The following is an 18,502-nucleotide window of genomic DNA, read 5'->3' as shown; positions in this document are numbered from 1 at the left end:
TCCCCATTAACCAACAAGAAAAAGACATCCAGCACTCAATCCATCGTAAAATCAGCATGGCATAGAGTAATACTTGCAGCACAGAAAGATTGGGACTTGTGTTTGAACCCCTTCAGACTCTGGCTGAATATCTTCAAGAAGTTGGTTCACCTAGCGTGTTTCAGCTTCTTCCTCGTACCCAGACAAGACTGCTTCACTTTACATATTACTCTTTTAACTATCTTACCGTGGGGAGCCTGAGTGGACCCACTGCACCCTCTGTGCCGGGGTGGGTGGTCCATGTGCACCCTCTGTGCCGGGGTGGGTGGTCCCCGTGCACCCTCTGTGCCGGGGTGGGTGGGTGGTCCCCGTGCACCCTCTGTGCCGGGGTGGGTGGTCCCCGTGCACCCTCTGTGCCGGGGTGGGTGGGTGGTCCCCGTGCACCCTCTGTGCCGGGGTGGGTGGTCCCCGTGCACCCTCTGTGCCGGGGTGGGTGGGTGGTCCCCGTGCTCCCTCTGTGCCGGGGTGGGTGGTCCCCGTGCACCCTCTGTGCCGGGGTGGGTGGGTGGTCCCCGTGCTCCCTCTGTGCCGGGGTGGGTGGTCCCCGTGCACCCTCTGTGCCGGGGTGGGTGGGTGGTCCCCGTGCACCCTCTGTGCCGGGGTGGGTGGTCCCCGTGCACCCTCTGTGCCGGGTGGGTGGTCCCCGTGCACCCTCTGTGCCGGGTGGGTGGGTGGTCCCCGTGCACCCTCTGTGCCTCTATTAACTGCATTCTCCCCATGTGAGGACTGCATTATGCAGTAGTGCAAACAGTAAATATCCCCCCCCCCTCTTTCTGTGAAAACCTCGGGAACAATTATCTCAACATCATAGCCCACCCCACAAATCAGCAGGCGCCTGACCCTGTGTATCTTCCCAGTCAATCAGTGCAGCCTGGGGGCTGTATATTTATACATTTGCCGCCCTGTTTCCCCCACCTCGCTCTCCCTCTAATGATGCCCTTGGCCTCTGTTCACTTCTCCATGAGTCTGGCAACCTCCCCCCCCCCCCACCCAACCCCCCTCCTGCTCCTCCCTATTTATCTCTGTCTGCACTCACAACCTGTGAGAGAGATAAACCCATCTGTTTAAGCTTTGTGTGTGTTTTGCCACAAGCAATGTGGCTGAGAGAGAGGGGGGGGGGCGCGGGGACCATCCCGTTTTGTTTTCTTACACACCGCAGTATCACTTTTGTCTCTCTGGAATCCACGATGTGGTGGAGGAGGAGGAGGAGAGGGAGGCGGAGGAGGAGGGGGGCAACACTAACAACTCCAGACCGCTGGAGAACAGGAGGAGGGGGCAGGAGGAGCTGAGTGAAAATGGTGGCAAACCCCGGGAGGGGCAAATTCATCCTGAAAGATTCACCTGAGGAAGGAGCAGTGTTCCGAGAGCTAGTGATTTGAAACAAACCTGTTGGACTTTAACCTGGTGTGGTAAGGCTGCTTGCTGAAAGTTTAGTGCAGGGGCCGTGTGGTTGGAGCAGGAATCAAAGGAACATGGAAAGCTGCCCTGCACCTGACCCAATGCTGGGGAGGAGATGTTGCTGCTTCACACCTCACTGGGATGGTTCGAGAACCCGGAATCTCTAAACACATGCATTGCAGTTTAAACATTTCAAACATGTTGAGATTTTCCGCCCCCCGGGTAAACAGCAAGCCGGGATTTGGCTCCTCTCCCACACACACTCTCTCTGGAAAACACAGCAGCCTCTTGCCAATGGGAGGCTGCGTCTGACTCACTGTCTTTGCGGAGGGGTTTGGGAGTGACCCCCCCCCCCCTCCTCCCCCACTCCCTGGAATTCCCAATTCCAATCCAACTTTGGCAGCAAACTCTCGGCTTCTAAAAAGTTCAATCGATTAAAAAAAGAGAGAGTGGCCGCTTTATCAAACAAAGTCCGCAGCTCGATGCTGGATGTTACTGAGTGAGAGAAGGAGGGAGAGAGAGGGAGAGGGGGAAGGAGAGGGGGAGGGAGAGAGAGGGGGGGAGGGAGGGAGAGAGAGGGAGAGAGAATGAGAGAGGGAGAGAGAGGGAGAGGGGGAAGGAGAGGGGGAGGGAGAGAGGGAGGGGGGGGAGAGGGAGGGAGGGAGGGAGAGAGTGAGAGAGGGAGAGAGAGGGAGAGGGAGGGAGGGAGAGAGAGGGAGAGGGAAGGGAGAGAGAGGGAGCGAGGGGGAGAGAGAGGGAGGGAGAGAGTGGGAGCGTGAGGGAATGAGAGGGAGGGAGAGGAGAGAGGGGGAGGGAGGGAGGGGGAGGGAGGGAGGGGGGAGAGTGATGGGGAGAGAGGGGGGAATTGTTGGGAGTGGGGGGAGGGGAGGGGGGAGGGAGTGAGGGGGAGGGGAGGGGGAGGGAGTGATGGGGAGAGAGAAGGGGGAGGGAGTGAGGAGGGGGGAGTGAGTGAGGAGGGGGTAGGGTGTGAGGGAAGAGGGAGAGTGAGGGGGAGAGTGAGGGAGAGGAGGAGAGTGAGGGGGGAGAGTGAGGGGGAGAGAGTGAGAAGGATGAGTGAGGGAGGGGGGAGAGTGAAGGAGGGGGAGAGGGGAGAGGGGAGAGTGAGGGAGGGAGGAGAGTGAGGGAGGGGGCGAGTGAGGGGGAGAGTGTGAGGGACGGGGAGAGTGAGGGAGGGGGGAGAGTGAGGCAGGGGGTGAGAGTGAGGAGGGGAAGGGAGGGTGGAAGGGAGGAGGGGGGAGGGAGTGAGGGAGGGGGAGATATTGGAGTGAGGCGCTGGGAGTGAGGGAGGGAGGGAGGGGGAGTGAGTGAAGGAGGGAGGGAGGGGGAGTGAGGGAGGGGAGTGAGTGAAGGAGGGAGGGAGGGGGAGTGAGTGAGGGAGCGGGAGTAGGTGAGGGAGGGAGGGGAATGAGGGATGGAAGGGTATAAGGGAGGGAGGGGAGGGAGGGATGGGCAGTGAGGGAGATGAGGGAGGGGGTGATGAGGGAGGGAGGAGGGATGAAGGGGGCGTGAGAGAGGGATGGAGGGGAGGTGAGTGAGGGGGAGTGAGGGAGGGGGAGTGAGTGAGGGACGGGTAGTAGGTGAGGGAGGGGAATGAGGGATGGAAGGGTGTAAGGAGGGATGGAAGGGTGTAAGGGAGGGAGGAAGGTAGTGAGGGAGATGAGGGAGGGGGTGATGAGGGAGGGAGGGAGGGATGAAGGGGGAGTGAGTGAGGGATGGAGCGGAGGTGAGTGAGGGGGAGTGAGGGAGGGGGAGTGAGGGAGGGGGAGTGAGGGAGGGGGAGTGAGGGAGATGAGGGAGGGTGAGTGAGTGAGGGAGGAGGGGGAGTGAGTGAGGGACGGGTAGTAGGTGAGGGAGGGGAATGAGGGATGGAAGGGTGTAAGGGAGGGATGGAAGGGTGTAAGGGAGGGAGGGAAGGTAGTGAGGGAGATGAGGGAGGGGGTGATGAGGGAGGGAGGGAGGGATAAAGGGGGAGTGAGTGAGGGATGGAGCGGAGGTGAGTGAGGGGGAGTGAGGGAGGGGGAGTGAGGGAGGGGTGTGAGGGAGATGAGGGAGGGTGAGTGAGTGAGGGAGGGAGGGGGAGTGAGTGAGGGAGGGGTAGTAGGTGAGGGAAGGGAATGAGGGATGGAAGGGTGTAAGGGAGGGAGGGGTAGTGAGTGAGATGAGGGAGGGGGGTGATGAGGGAGGGAGTGAGGGGGATGAAGGGGAGGGAAGTGAGGATGAAGGGGTGTGAGTGAGGGATGGAGGGGAGGTGAGTGAGGGGGAGGTGAGGGAGGGGGAGTGAGGAGGGAGGGGAGATGAGGGAGATGAGGAAGGGGGAGGGTGGGAGAGATGAGGAGGGAGGGGAGGGTGGGAGGAAGGGGGAGATGAGGGGGGAGGGGAGTGAGGGAGGGAGGGGAGGGGGGAGGGAGGGGGAGTGAGGGAGGGAGTGGGAGTAGGTGAGGGAGGGAGGGGAATGAGGGATGGAGGGGTGTAGGGAGGGAGGGGAAGGGTAGGTGAGGGAGATGAGGGAGGGGTGATGAGGGAGGGAGGGGGAGTGAGTGAAGGATGGGAGGTGGGGGGAGTGAGGTGGTAGGGGGGTGAGGGAGGGAGGGAGGGGAATGAGGGATGGAAGGGTGTAAGGAGTGGAGGGAGGTGGAGAGGGGTAGTGTGGGAGATGATGGAGAGGGTGATGAGGGAGGGAGTGAGGGATGAAGGAGCAGTGAGTGAGGGATGGAGGGGAGGTGAGGGCGGCGGAGTGAGGGAGATGAGGAAGGGAGGGTGCGGGAGATGAGGAAGGGAGGGGAGGGCGGGAGAAGGGGGAGATGAGGGGGGAGGGAGTGAGGGGGAGTGAGTGAGGGAGGGAGGGGGAGTGAGGGAGGGGGAGTGAGGAAGGGAGGGGGAGTAGGTGAGGGAGGGAGGGGAATGAGGGATGGAAGGGTGTAAGGGAGGGAGGGGGAAGGGTAGTGAGGGAGATGAGGAGGGGGTGATGGAGGGAGGAATGAGGATGAAGGGGAGTGAGTGAGGGATGGAGGGGAGGTGAGTGAGGGGGGAGTGAGGAGGGAGAGGGGAGGGAGATGAGTGAGGGCGAGTGAGTGAGGGAGGGAGGGGGAGTGAGGGAGGGGGGGGGGAGTGAGGAGGGATGGAGGAGGTGAGTGAGGGAGAGTGAGGGAGGGAGAGGGAGGGAGATGAGGGAGGGTGAGTGAGTGAGGATGGGAGGGGAGTGAGGGAGGGAGGGGGAGTGAGTGAGGGGAGGGTGGGAGGGAGGGGGAGGGAGGGAGATGAGGGAGTGTGATGTGAGTGAGGGAGGGAGGGGTGAGAGAGGGAGGGGGAGTGAGGGAGGGGGAGATGAGGGAGAAGGGGTGTGTGAGGGAGGGGGAGGTAGGGAGGGGGAGGTAGGGAGGGGGAGTGAGGGAGGGAGGGGAGGAGTGAGGGAGGGAGGGGAGTGAGGGAGGGAGGGGGAGGGAGGGAGAGTGAGGGGGTGTGAGGTAGGTAGGGGGAGTGAGTGAGGGAGGGGGAGATGAGGGAGGGAGGGGTGTGTGAGGGAGGGGAGGTAGGGAGGGGGAGGTAGGGAGGGGGGGGAGTGAGGGAGGGGAGGGGGAGTGAGGGAGGGAGGGGGACGTGAGGGAGGGAGGGGGGAAGTGAGGGAGGGAGGGGGAGTGAGGAAGGGAGGGGGAGGGAGGGAGGGAGGGGGAGTGAGGGAGGGAGGGGGAGGGAGGGAGAGAGTGAGGGGGTGTGAGGTAGGTAGGGGGAGTGAGTGAGGGAGGGGGAGTGAGGGAGGGAGGGTTGGGAGTAAGGGAGATGACGGAGGGAGTGAGGGAGGGTGGAGAGGGAGGGGAGGGAGGGGTAGTGAGGAGATGAGGGAGGTGGTGATGAGGGAGGGAGTGACGGGATGAAGGGGGAGGGAGTGAGGGATGAAGGGGATGTGAGTGAGGGATGGAGGGGAGGTGAGGGCGGGGAGTGAGGAAATGAGAAGGGGAGGGTGGGAGAGATGAGGAGGTGGGAGGGATGGGAGGGTGGAGAAAGGGGAGATGAGGGGGAGGGGAGTGAGGGAGGGAGGGGAGTGAGGGAGGGAGGGGGAGTGAAGGAGGGAGGGGAGATGAGGGGGGAGTGAAGGAGGAGGGAGGGGGAGTGAGTGAGGGAGGGAGGGGGAGTGAGGGAGGGGGAGTGAGGGAGGAGGGGAAGTAGGTGAGGGAGGGAGGGGAATGAGGGATGGAAGGGTGTAAGGGAGGGAGGGGAAGGGTAGTGAGGAGATGAGGAGGGAGGGGGAGGAGTGACAGGAGGGAGGGGAGTGAGGGAGGGAGGGAGGGGAATGAGGGATGGAAGGGTGTAAGGGAGGGAGGTGAGGAGAGAGGGGTAGTGAGGGAGATGAGGGAGGGGGTCATGAGGGAGGGAGTGAGGGATGAAGGGGGAGTGAAGTGAGGGATGAAGGGGAGTGAGTGAGGGATGGAGGGGAGGTGAGGGCGGGTGAGTGAGGGAGATGAGGAAGGGAGGGTGCGGGAGATGAGGAAGGGATGGGAGGGCGGGAGGAAGGGGAGATGAGGGGGGAGGGGAGTGAGGGAGGGAGGGGAGTGAGGGAGGGAGGGGGAGTGAGGGAGGGAGGGAGAGTGAGTGAGGAGGGAGGGGAGTGAGGAGGGGGAGTGAGGAAGGGAGGGGGAGTAGGTGAGGGAGGGAGGGGAATGAGGGATGGAAGGGTGTAAGGGAGGGAGGGGAAGGGTAGTGAGGGAGATGAGGATGGGGTGATGAGGGAGGAATGAGGGATGAAGGGGGAGTGAGTGAGGGATTTAGGGGAGGTGAAGTGAGGGGGAGTGAGGGAGGGAGGGGGACTGTGAGTGAGGATGGAGAGAGGTGACGTGAGGGGAGTGAGTGAGAGAGGGAGAGGGAGGGAGATGAGGGAGGGTGAGTGAGTGAGGGAGGGAGGGGAGTGACGAGAGGGAGGGGGAGTGGAGTGAGGGGAGGTGGGATGGAGGGGGGGAGGGAGATGAGGGAGGGTGAGTGAGTGAGGGAGGTAGGGGTGAGGGAGGGAGGGGGAGTGAGGGAGGGGGAGTGAGTGAGGGGAGGGTGGGAGGGAGGGGGAGGGAGGGAGATGAGGGAGGGTGAGTGAAGTGAGGGAGGGAGGGGTGAGGGAGGGAGAGGGAAGTGAGGGAGTGGGAGATGAGGAGAAGGGGTGTGTGAGGGAGGGGGAGGTAGGAGGGGGAGTGAGGGAGGGAGGGGGAGTGAGGGAGGCGAGGGGGAGTGAGGGAGGGAGGGGAGTGAGGAGGGAGGGGAGGGAGGGAGAGAGTGAGGGGGTGTGAGGTAGGTAGGGGGACGAGTGAGTGAGGGAGGGGGAGATGAGGAGGGAGGGTGTGTGAGGGAGGGGAGGTAGGGAGGGGGAGGTAGGGAGGGGGAGTGAGGGAGGGAGGGGAGTGAGGGAGGAGGGGGAGGGAGGGAGGGAGTGAGGAAGGGAGGGGGAGGGAGGGAGAGAGTGAGGGGGTGTGAGGTAGGTAGGGGGAAGTGAGTGAGGGAGGGGAGTGAGTGAAGGAGGGAGGGAGGGGGACGTGAGTGACGGGAGGGGAGTGAGGAGGGAGGGAGGGGAATGAGGGATGGAAGGGTGATAAGGGAGGGAGGGGAGGGAGAGAGGGTAGTGTGGGAGATGAGGGAGAGGGTGATGAGGGAGGAAGTGAGGATGAAGGAGGAAGTGACGTGAGGGGATGGAGGGGAGGTGAGGGCGGGGAGTGAGGGAGATGAGGAAGGGAGGGTGCGGGAGATGAGGAAGGGAGGGAGAGGGCGGGAGGAAGGGGGAGATGAGGGGGGAGGGGAGTGAGGGAGGTAGGGGAGTGAGGGGGAGTGAAGTGAGGGAGGGAGGGTGACGTGAGGGAGGGAGGGGGAGTGAGGGAGGGGGACGTGAAGGGAGGGGGAGTGAGGAAGGGAGAGGGAGAGTAGGTGAGGGAGGGAGGGGAATGAGGGATGGAAGGGTGTAAGGGAGGGAGGGGAAGGGTAGTGAGGGAGATGAGATGGGAGGTGATGAGAGAGGAAATGAGGGATGAAGGGGGAGTGAGTGAGGGATGGAGGGGAGGTGAGTGAGGGGGGAGTGACGGAGGGAGAGGGAGGGAGATGAGGGAGGTGGTGAGTGAGTGAGGAGGAGGGGGGTGTGACGGAGAGGGAGGGGGATGTGAGTGAGGGGAGGGTGGGAATGAGGGGGAGGGAGGAGATGAGGGAGGGTCAGTGAGTGAGGGAGGGAGGGGTGAGGGAGGGAGGGGGAGTGAGGGAGGGGGAGATGAGGGAGAAGGGGTGTGTGAGGGAGGGGGAGGTAGGGAGGGGGAGGTAGGGAGGGGGAGTGAGGGAGGGAGGGGGAGTGAGGGTGGGAGGGGAGTGAGGGAGGGAGGGGAGTGAGGGAGGGAGGGGGAGGGAGGGAGAGTGAGGGGGTGTGAGGTAGGTAGGGGGAGTGAGTGAGGGAGGGGGAGATGAGGGAGGGAGGGTGTGTGAGGGAGGGGAGGTAGGGAGGGGGAGGTAGGGAGGGGAGTGAGGGAGGGAGGGGGAGTGAGGGAGGGTGGGGGAGTGAGGGAGGGAGGGGGAGGGAGGGAGAGAGTGAGGGGGTGTGAGGTAGGTAGGGGGAAGTGAGTGAGGGAAGGGGGAACGTGAGGGAGGGAGGGTGGAGTAAGGGAGATGACGGAGGGAGTGAGGGAGGGTGGAAATGAGGGAGGGAGGTATGGAGGGGGAGGGAGGATGGGACGGGGGAGGGGAGGGAGGGGTAGAGTGAGGGAGATGAGGGAGGTGGTGATGAGTGAGGGAGTGAGGGATGAAGGGGAGGGAGTGAGGGATGAAGGGGGACGTGAGTGAGGGATGGAGGGGAGGTGAAGGCGGGGAGTGAGGAGATGAGGAAGGGGAGGGTGGGAGAGATGAGGGAGGGAGGGGAGGGTGGGAGGAAGGGGGAGATGAGGGGGGAGGGGAGTGAGGGAGGGAAGGGGAGTGAGGGAGGGAGGGGAGTGAAGGAGGGAGGGAGATTAGGGGGGAGTGAAGGAGGGAGGGAGGGGGAGTGAGTGAGGGAGGAGGGGAGTGAGGAGGGGGAGTGACGGAGGGAGGGGAGTAGGTGAGGGAGGGAGGGGAATGAGGGATGGAAGGGTGTAAGGGAGGGAGGGAAGGGTAGTGAGGAGATGAGGGAGGGGTGATGAGGAGGGAGGGGGAGTGAGTGAAGGAGGGAGGAGGGGGAGTGAGTGACGGAGGGAGGGGGAGTGAGGGAGGGAGGGAGGGGAATGAGGGATGGAAGGGTGTAAGGGAGGGAGGGGAGGGAGAGAGGGGTAGTGAGGGAGATGAGGGAGAGGGTGTGATGAGGGAGGGAGTGAGGGATGAAGGGGGAGGAGTGAGGGATGAAGGGGGGGGTGAGTGAGGGATGGAGGGGAGGTGAGGGCGGGGGAGTGAGGGGGATGAGGAAGGAGGGTGCGGGAGATGAGGAAAGGATGGGAGGGCGGGAGGAAGGGGGAGATGAGGGGAAGGGGAGTGAGGGAGGAGGGAGGGGAGTGAGGGAGGGAGGGGACGTGAGGGAGGGAGGGGGAGTGAGGGAGGGAGGGGGAGTGAGGGAGGGAGGAGAGTGAGTGAGGGAGGGAGGGGGAGTGAGGAGGGGGAGTGAGGAAGGGAGGGGGAGTATGTGACGGGAGGGAGGGGAATGAGGGATGGAAAGGGTGTAAGGAAGGGAGGGGAAGGGTAGTGAGGGAGATGAGGGAGGGGGTGATGAGGGAGGAATGAGGGATGAAGGCGGGAGTGATGTGAGGGATGGAGGGGAGGTGAGTAGAGGGGAGTGAGGGAGGGAGAGGAAGGAGATGAGTGAGGGTGAAGCTGAAGTGAGGGAGGGCAGGGGGAGTGAGGGAGGGAGGGGGAGTGAGTGAGGGATGGAGGGAGGTGAGTGAGGGGGAGTGAGTGAGGAAGAGGCAGGGTGAGTGAGTGAGGGAGGGAGGGGGAGTGAGGGAGGAAGGGAGGGGGAGTGAGTGAGGGGAGGTGGGAGGGAGGGGGAGGGAGGAGATGAGGGAGGGTGAGTGAGGAGGTAGGGGTGAGGGAGGAGGGGAGTGAGGGAGGGGGAGTGAGTGAGGGGAGGGTGGGAGGGAATGGGAGGGAGGGAGATGACGGAGGGTGAGTGAAGTGAGGGAGGGAGGGGTGAGGGAGGGAGGGGGAGTGAGGGAGGGGGAGATGAGGGAGAAGGGGTGTGTGAGGAGGGGGAGGTAGGGAGGGGGGAGTAAGGGAGGGGGAGTGAGGGAGGGAGGGGAAGTGAGGGAGGGAGGGGAGTGAGGGAGGGAGGGGAGGGAGGGAGGAGAGAGAGGGCTGTGTGAGGTAGGTAGGGGGAGTGAGTGAGGGAGGGGGGAGATGAGGGAGGGAGGGTGTGTGAGGGAGGGGGAGGTGGGGAGGGGGAGGTAGGGAGGGGGAGTGAGGAGGGAGTGAGGGAAGGGAGGGGGAGTGAGGGAGGGGGGGGGAGTGAGGGAGGGAGGGGAGTGAGGAAGGGAGGGGGAGGGAGGGAGAGAGTGAGGGGGTGTGAGGTAGGTAGGGGAGTGTGTGAGGGAGGGGGAGTGAGGGAGGGAGGGAGTGAGGGAGATGAGGAGGGAGTGAGGGAGCGTGGAATGAGGGAGAGCAGGTATGGAGGGGGGAGGGAGGATGGGAGGGGGAGGGGAGGAGGGGGAGGAGGGAGGTAGGGAGGGGGAGTGAGAGAGGGAGGGGGAGTGAGGGAGGGAGGGGGATTGATGGAGGGAGGGGGATTGATGGAGGGAGGGGATTGTGGGAGGGAGGGCGGGGAGGGGAATGAGGGGGGGAGAGATGGGGAGTGAGGGAGAGGAGGGGAGGAAGGGAGGGAGGTTGGGGAGGGAGGGAGGGAGCGAGGGGGAGTGAGGGAGGCAGGGAGGTGGAGTGAGGGAGGGAGGGAGGGAGGGGGAGTGAGGGGGCGAAGGGAGGGAGGGAGGTGGAGGGAGGGAGGGGGAGTGAGGGGGCGCGAAGAGGGGGAGTGAGGGGGGCGAAGGGAGGGGGGGGCGAAGGGAGGGAGGGGGGGGCGAAGGGAGGAGGGAGGGGGCGAAGGAGAGGGAGGGAGGGGAAGAAGTGAGGAGGGGAGGAAGGAGAGGGAGGGGGAGGAGGGAGAGAGGAGGGGTAGTGAGGGAGGGAGGGGGAGTGGAGGGAGGAGGGGGAGTGAGGGAGGGAGGAGAGGGAGGGAGGGAGGAGGGGTGGAAGGGTGGGATGGAGGGGGAGGGAGGGAGGGAGAGTGAGGGAGGGGGAGTGAGGGAGGGAGGGAGTGTGCAGGGGAGGAAGGGTGGATGGAGGGGAGGGATGGAGGGGGAGGGGGAGTGAGGGAGGGAGGTGGAGGGAGGAGGGAGGGGTAGTGAGGGAGGAGGGGTAGTGAGGGAGGGTGGGGAGTGAGGGAGGGAGGGGGAGTGAGGGAGGGAGGGGGAGTGAGGGAGGGAGGGGAGGAAGGAGGAGGGAGGGATGGAGGAGGGGGAGGAAGGGTGGGATGGAGGGGGAGGGAGGGAGGGAGAGTGAGGGAGGAGGGGGAGTGAGGGAGGGAGGGAGGAAGGGAGGGAGGGAGGATGGAGGAGGGGGAGGAAGGGTGGGATGGAGGGGGAGGGATGGAGGGGCTAGTGAGGTAGGTAGGGGGAGTGAGTGAGGGAGGGAGGGGGACAGTGAGGGAGGCAGGGGAGTGAGGTACTGTGTCCCCCTTTCGGTGGGGTTTCAAGCACCAAATGGGGCAGGTTTGTTTCAAAAAAAAACTTTCTGAAACAACCCAGACGGAGCCAGCAATGGTCCCTCTCCCAATGCGGGGGTTAAATTTCCAATTAACCCCGCCCCCCCCCCCCCCCCCCAAACATCACCAGCCTCAGGGGCAGCAGATTAAAGCAGATTCTTTGGGAAGGGAAGACAGAGGAGAGAGGAGGCACGGGAGAGGAGGAGCGTGAGAGGAGGAGGGGAAAGGGGATGGTGAAAATGAGGCGAATGGAGAAAAGCGAGGAGGGAGGGGGAAAGCGAGGAGGGAGGGGAAAGGGAGGAGGGGAAAGGGAGGAGGGGAAAGGGGAGGAGGGGAAAGGGGAGGAGGAGGGAAAGGGGGAGGGGAAAGGGGGAGGGGAAAGGGGGAGGGGAAAGGGGGAGGGGAAAGGGGGGAGGGGAAAAGGGGGAGGAGAAGGGGGAGGGGAAAGGGGGGAGGGGAAAGGGGAAAGGGGAGGGGAAAGGGGGTGAGGGGAAAGGGGGCAAGGGGAAAGGGAGGAGGGGAGGGGCGAAAGGGCGGAGGGCGAGGGAAAGGGAAGAGGGGAGTGTCATAAATATACACCAGTATATCATGGTGCAGACACACACTGATGGACACATAGTGGGACCAATCAACACACACAACACCGCAGCCAATCACCAGTGAGAGCGCACGCACTACTAAAGACAGGGGGGCATCAGAGTTCCCGCTCATTCGAGTAACAGCTAGCTAGGAGCACAGAGCTCACAGCCTGCAACACAGTCCCGCTCATTCGAGTAACAGCTAGCTAGGAGCACAGAGCTCACAGCCTGCAACACAGACATTCGCCATGTGCTGAGTGCATCGACTGGTTAGGGGCAAGGCAAAGGTCTTTAGTTAAAGCTAGTGTTGTGTTAACCCACAGTGAGAGTATGTTAAAACAGTTAACGATTCAATAAAATAATGTTGCACTATTTCAAGTGTTGGTGACCTGTATCTGTTCCACGGATCCAGAGCGCCCAACAAAACAGGAGGGAAGGGGAAAGGAAAGGGAGGAGGGAGGGGAGAGGAGGGAAAGGGGGGAGGGGGAAGAGATGCGCTTTCATCACCTTTTCACGATTTGGGAGGCCAATTGAAATGATCTTTGTCCCGGGTCACTATTAAAGAAAATATTTTTGTATCGGAATCCCAAATCCGCAAACATCAATCTTCAATTTTTCAGGACTATTAAATGAAAAAACATTCCATGAATGGAACAAATAAACACACTCAGAACAATAACTGAGCTGTGGGCCACATTGATGAGGGGTAAGGTGTTGTTGGCTGAGACAGTTGAGGGTGTCTTTAAGGTCGCCCAGGTACCTTGGGGCAGTGCTCGGACTGGGCGCTGATGTCCTTTGTAGACTAAATGCTGCCTCTCGCTCTTGTCCACAGGCTGTTGCTCAGATTGTGTGGTGCGGGGGGTGGGGGAGCAAGATGTATAATATATGGTATGAGTCTCTGCACTTGTCCTTGGCTTTTTTTGTCTTTGGAGTGAGTGCATGGTAAGTTTTATTGAGTTCAAACGCCTGGAAGAGGCAACAATGACAGCTCAATTGGGTTATTTTTTTATAAAGTACTTTACACGCTGTATGGTGTTGCAGTTGATCTCTGAGGGAGCGGGATGTCCTTCAACCTGTGTGTGGACTGTGGAATGCTGCTTGTAAAACTGTAACTGGGTCCAAAATATCGAGCAACAGATACATTTCATTATTGTTTTTAAGGATACATTGCGACCAGCATGAATGGGAAGGTCGACAGGGCTTTTGTTATTGCAACTGGGGAGGAAGGAGGGAGGGAAAGGGGGGGGGGGGGACATGTAAATATTTGCCCCCTGACATGGTGAGTCTGGATTTAATTGCGGCAATCGCTTCTAGGTTCGACCACTGTAATGGAATTGTAACTGCACGTTTGAACGGTGTTGGACCGCCAATTTTATTTTATTTAAAGGAAAGGAACAATGTGTACTACTTGTGTGATTTAAGTTTGCAGCCGGCTGTGACTGCCCCCTCCCTCCCTCTCTTGGAAAGGGAGGGGTGTGGGGGTTGTGCACTCCAGCAGACAGCAGCAGCCCTGTGCAATGAGGAGGGAACAGCAATAGCTGCGTGGAGCAGGAGCCCATTGCTGGCACCGTCACTGCTCCTTGACGTCACATAGCCAGTCCTGCTCTCAAACATGCCTTTGTTATTCAATGTGGCTTTCCATCTCCGAGAGAGAGAGAGAGAGAAAGAGCAGTTTGTAAAAACCGGATCAGGCTCACAGATGGAACTGCTCACTCGCAGATGCTCCACAAGAGTGACAGGGCAGCCCCTGTCCTTACAAGCACAGGTCCAAGGCACAGCTCCTCACCTCCCTGAGTCGATTCAGTGGAGGGGGGTGGGAGCTGCACGTCCCTACACAAAGGCAGCGGGGGGGAGGGGAATTCCCCCCCCCCCCCCCCACACAACAAAAATACCCCCCCCCACAAAAAAATAGTGCCTGGAAGTTACACTCCCTACAAAAGTCTGGGGTTAAAATCCCTACAAATGTCTGGCGTTAAAATCTCCACAAAAGATTGTGTGGGTTACAATCTCCACAAAAGATTGTGTGGGTTACAATCTCCACAAAAGACAGTGGGGGTTACAATCACTGCAAAAGACAGTGGGGGTTACAATCTCTACAAAAGACAGTGGGGGTTACAATCTCCACAAAAGATTGTGTGGGTTACAATCTCCACAAAAGACAGTGGGGGTTACAATCACTGCAAAAGACAGTGGGGTTACAATCTCTACAAAAGACAGTGGGGGTTACAATCTCCACAAAAGGCAGTGGGGGTTAAAATCGACAAAAGACAGTGGGGGTTACAATCTCCACAAAAGGCAGTGGGGGGTTACAATCGACAAAAGACAGTGGGGGTTAAAATCGACAAAAGATTGTGTGGGTTACAATCTCTACAAAAGATTGTGTGGGTTACAATCTACAAAAGTCAGTGGGGGTTAAAATCTTTACAAAAGACAGTGGGGGCTACAATCTCGACAAAAGACAGTGGGGGTTACAATCCCTACAAAAAACACATTTCTGGCAGGTTTTACACTACCCCACACCATCCTTGCAAAGTCTTTCACAACAGAAATAACTTATTTTGGGGTTTTTTTGTGGGGGGGGGGGGGGTTGCACCTATGTTGCTAAATTGCTGTTTTCCTGGAGCGGGGGGATTGCAATCGCGTTTTGCTCACATTGGCCCTCGGAAGGCGATCGATGTGCCACCGTTTTGAAGCAGGCAGAGGCTCTGGAGCAGTGTGTGTGTGTGTGTGTGGGGTGGGGGGGGCTCCGGGGCTCCCCACACATTGGTTGTGGGAGGGAGGCTCCCCACACATTGATTGTGGGAGGGAGGGAGCAGAAATCCAGTCCCACACTGCAGCCAGTCCTCCTCCCCTGCACCTGGCGGTGTGTTGGAGATCTGGGACACATTTTGCTAGCAGCCGCCAAACATGGCCCTTTGGAAATAGACTAGCCAATGTAATTTGACACTTCAACTCGCTCCCCTGTATGCTGGCTGATTCACTGACTCACGCACTAACATTAAGTCGGTTTTTTTTTTTTCCTCTCTTTCTCTCTCCCTCCCTCTCTCCCTTTTAAAAAAAAAACTGGGGACACACGAGGCAGCGAAATACCGAGGCCTCCGCAAGGGGATTTCTCATTCCGGGTTGTTTCATTCGTAAGTAAGTTTCATGTCAATTTCTTGGCATTTCACACCTTTTATTTGTTTCTACTGTGGCGCTGAAGGAGCCGTTGCGCTCTGAATGGGGCTCTCACTAATGAAACAATAGGGGGGAGAGAGAGGGAAGGGGGGGTCTCAGAGAGAGAAACCAGTTTAGGAGACGTTCTGTATGCCACCCACACCCCCTCCAGGTTTTTTGCTGCCGCTGTATGTGCCTCTGTGTGTGTGTGTGGAGATCTGTAATAAATTTACGCCGGATTCCTGACTCGTTTGTGTTGCACGGTGAGAGACTCGGGTACGCTGTTTTCCTTGGCGAAGTCCCTCCCTTGTAGTGGAGAGCTTTGGGGAGTAAAGGGAAAGAGAGAAAAGTGTTCGGTCTGGGCTGAGGCCACTTGTGTGTCTGTGTGTGTGTGTGTGTGTGTCTGTGTGAGAGTGTGTGTGTGGTATGGAGATGGGGAGACTCTGGAGTAGGGATTTACCCAGAGAGGGCAAGTTTGTATCTGATTGGGGTAGTTAGGAGTTGAGCTTAGTTTATATTTGGGGAAAAAAGATGGGTCAGAGAGGTGAGCGTGCTTTCTTTCTCTCACCTCTCTTTCCCTCCCTCCCCCGGGTTCTTTGGTGTGTTTTACGGATCGGACAGCCCACTTAGTATCAGGGCCTCTTAGGGCAGAGGGAAGGAACTCCTGAACATCTGTCCAGCCAGAGTACCTAACACACAGAGAGGGCGATGTGAGAGAAGGAGGCAAATTGAACTAGCCAGTTTTGCTTTCTAACCATTGTGAGAAGGGGAGGTGGTAATCTCCAGATAACTTTGGAGGGAGAGAGAGAGGGGGGGGGGGGGGGCAGGGGAAAACCATTATTTTTGCAGTTATCCAACCACCAAAGGAATGTAAAATCTTAAGAATGTGTTGATATTTTTTTAAAAACTAAACAGAGGAATGTTACTTAATCCAGTTAGAAAAGAGTGGAATATGATATGTTTCCTGCACCTGTACAAGTCATTTTGAAATCAGTGTATCTTTAAGGGTTAACGTTGATCATCTTTTCATAGCATTTACTAAAATGAGTTTAACTATTCATTTCAAACAATGTGTGATTGTGCAGGATAACGTTTTGCTTTTCAACCTGACAGAGTTTCTGAGGTTATTCTCCACTTTTGTTGGGGGGGGGTTTATGTGCATAGGTACCGACTTGGTTAATTTGTGGCGTGCCAACATTTCAATGAATATTGTGTCAAGAGAAATTGATCCCCACTTCCCCACTCCAGGCCTGTGATCCTGATGTACTGACTGTCTTTTGACGTGAGAAAGAAGGATTTAACTTGGCAGGTCTGACAAATGTTCCCATCAAAGGTTTCCTGTGAGATATTGGAGTGAGAGAGAAGGGGGGGGGGGGGGGTTGGATGACCTAGGGTATTTCCGGGGACGGGGTCTACATGGGTTTGTTTTTCTGAATTGTACACTCTAGTTCTGTGCAAGGGGCACAGACAGTGTAAATCAGACAGTGTTTATACTATATTATATTTGTTGGAATGATCATTGGTGGGGGTGTGGGTGCAGACGTGTGGTGGGTTATAGAGATGCCATCTATGCATCAGTCATCCTAGCTGCCCTGATTTGGGTGCATGGACACCGGTGATGGAAGCACTACTTTGACCTACGCTCTGCTCCAGCCGAGAATGTTGAAACACCACATGTTAGACAAAAGACACAATGCCAGGGAAATCTGCAGCAGAGCACATGCAGGTCTGTGCCTCAGACAGCACTGTACGACATTGAAAGCCACTTGTTTTTAAAGGTATCGTAATTTCACAGGGTTAGGATCACAACCTCCCTGTGATGGGCAGGGCTGTAAGCAGGTGATGAGTACAATTACAATGGGTTACATTTATGACCGGGCTGGAGTGTGGGAGGAGCCACATCTAGTAATTTATATTTAGAATGAAGTACTTAAGTTTTGCCTTAAACAAACGCTAGCCATAAGCCTCCTGTGTGATGGATTTGGCATGCAATTTTCAAAATAGCTATTTATTGTTTGCACGAGTAAGTGAAAAATAAGGGATGGTAGACAGGATGGTCCAAAGATTGACTCTGGAGCCACTGATAGTCCAAAAACCTATGATAATTCCCTGATCATTGCCCAGCTACTTTTGACATTATGTTACACAGTCAGTCTGGCTTATAAACATACCAGGAGCAAGAATAGGTCATTCAGCTCCTGCACCACCATTTGGTAAGATCCTGACTTATCTGATTGTGGCCTTACTCCACTTTCCTGCCTAAACCCCTATAACCTTTGACACCCTGCAAAAATCTATCTAATTCAGCATTAAAAATATTCAGTGACCCTCCACTACAACTTCGACAGCCTCATGATCCTCTTGGAGAAAACAAATATCTCCTCACCATAGTCTTAAATGGGAGGCTCTTTTTATCTTTCAAGACTCTCCTTGTCCTAATTGTTTTTTTTTTAAAAGTGGAAGCTTTCAAGCAACGGATGAAATGATTAGGGTTAGATTAAGTAGACTGAGCGGTATGGGAGGGGCCCAGCCAATCACGTACACTTGTGTTCTGGTCCTGCCCGAAGTTGGAGAAGTTTTGGGGGTCGATCTTCAGCACCATTTGTTGGCGATCTTGCGTGTGGACTTCGAGCCCAGTCCCCCTCCGGGCTATATTCGGGGGTGTCAGATTTGCCGGAGTTGCAGATGGGAGCGGGGGCAGATGTTTTAGCCTTCGCCTCATTGATCGCTCGCAGGGGTGGGTCCTGTTGGGGTGGAGGTCAGCTTCTCCACCCTGCGCCTCGGTGTGGCTGGGGGATCTAATGGAAGTCCTGTATTTGGAGATGGTGAAATTTGCTCTGAGGCTGGGGGGGGGGGGGGGGGGGGGGGGAGTGAGGGGGTTCCTCAAGAGATGGGGGTTTGTTTGTATTGCAATTTGGGGAGTTGGTTGCTGCCAACTGTTAGAGGGAAGGTGGGGGGGGGGGGGGGTTTGTTTTATTTGGGCTGGTTTAGCACAGTGGGCTTATAATGTGGAACAAGGCCAGCAGCGCGAGTTCAATTCCCGTACCGGCCTCACCGAACAGGTGCCGGAATGTGGCGGCTAGGGGCTTTTCACAGTATCTTCATTGAGATACTATCTACTTGTGACAATAAGTGATTATTATTATTGTTCTATTTTGTAAATGATTTATGTTTGATTGTTAAAATGTGAACGTTTGACTAAAAATGTTTTTTTTAAAAAGGGATTAAGGTAGCCTGGGATGCGGCTCATCGGGGCATAACACTGGTGTAGGTCATGTTAGGGTCAGGGTCAAATGGCCTGTTTGTGGGCTGTTTTATTCTAAGTAAAGGTACAATGACTACACAGATGAGCAGGTCATCAGCGGTGAAGAGCATTGGATGTAGTGGTGGCATTTGTCAGCTCTGTTGGCTGGCCACTGTGGCTGCTGCCAGAGAGCTTGGAAAAATATATGGATGCCGATAGTGGCTTTGGATCAAACCTGGGATGGTATGACATTTCCAAAAGGGTGGCTGTTGGTACTGTAATATCAGGGGGCATGTGTGAAATATATTGGCATTGGTATGCTAAGGGCTGGAGAATGTTGGAAGAGCAAAATCTGTTTCTGAAAATGCAGGGGAATGGACAGATGGTTGCAGGTCAGGT

The sequence above is a fragment of the Scyliorhinus torazame genome, chromosome 28, assembly GCF_047496885.1.
Source record: "Scyliorhinus torazame isolate Kashiwa2021f chromosome 28, sScyTor2.1, whole genome shotgun sequence".
NCBI lineage: Eukaryota > Metazoa > Chordata > Chondrichthyes > Carcharhiniformes > Scyliorhinidae > Scyliorhinus > Scyliorhinus torazame.
The sequence above is the reverse complement of the archived record's forward strand: the minus strand, read 5'-3'. Positions refer to the sequence as shown.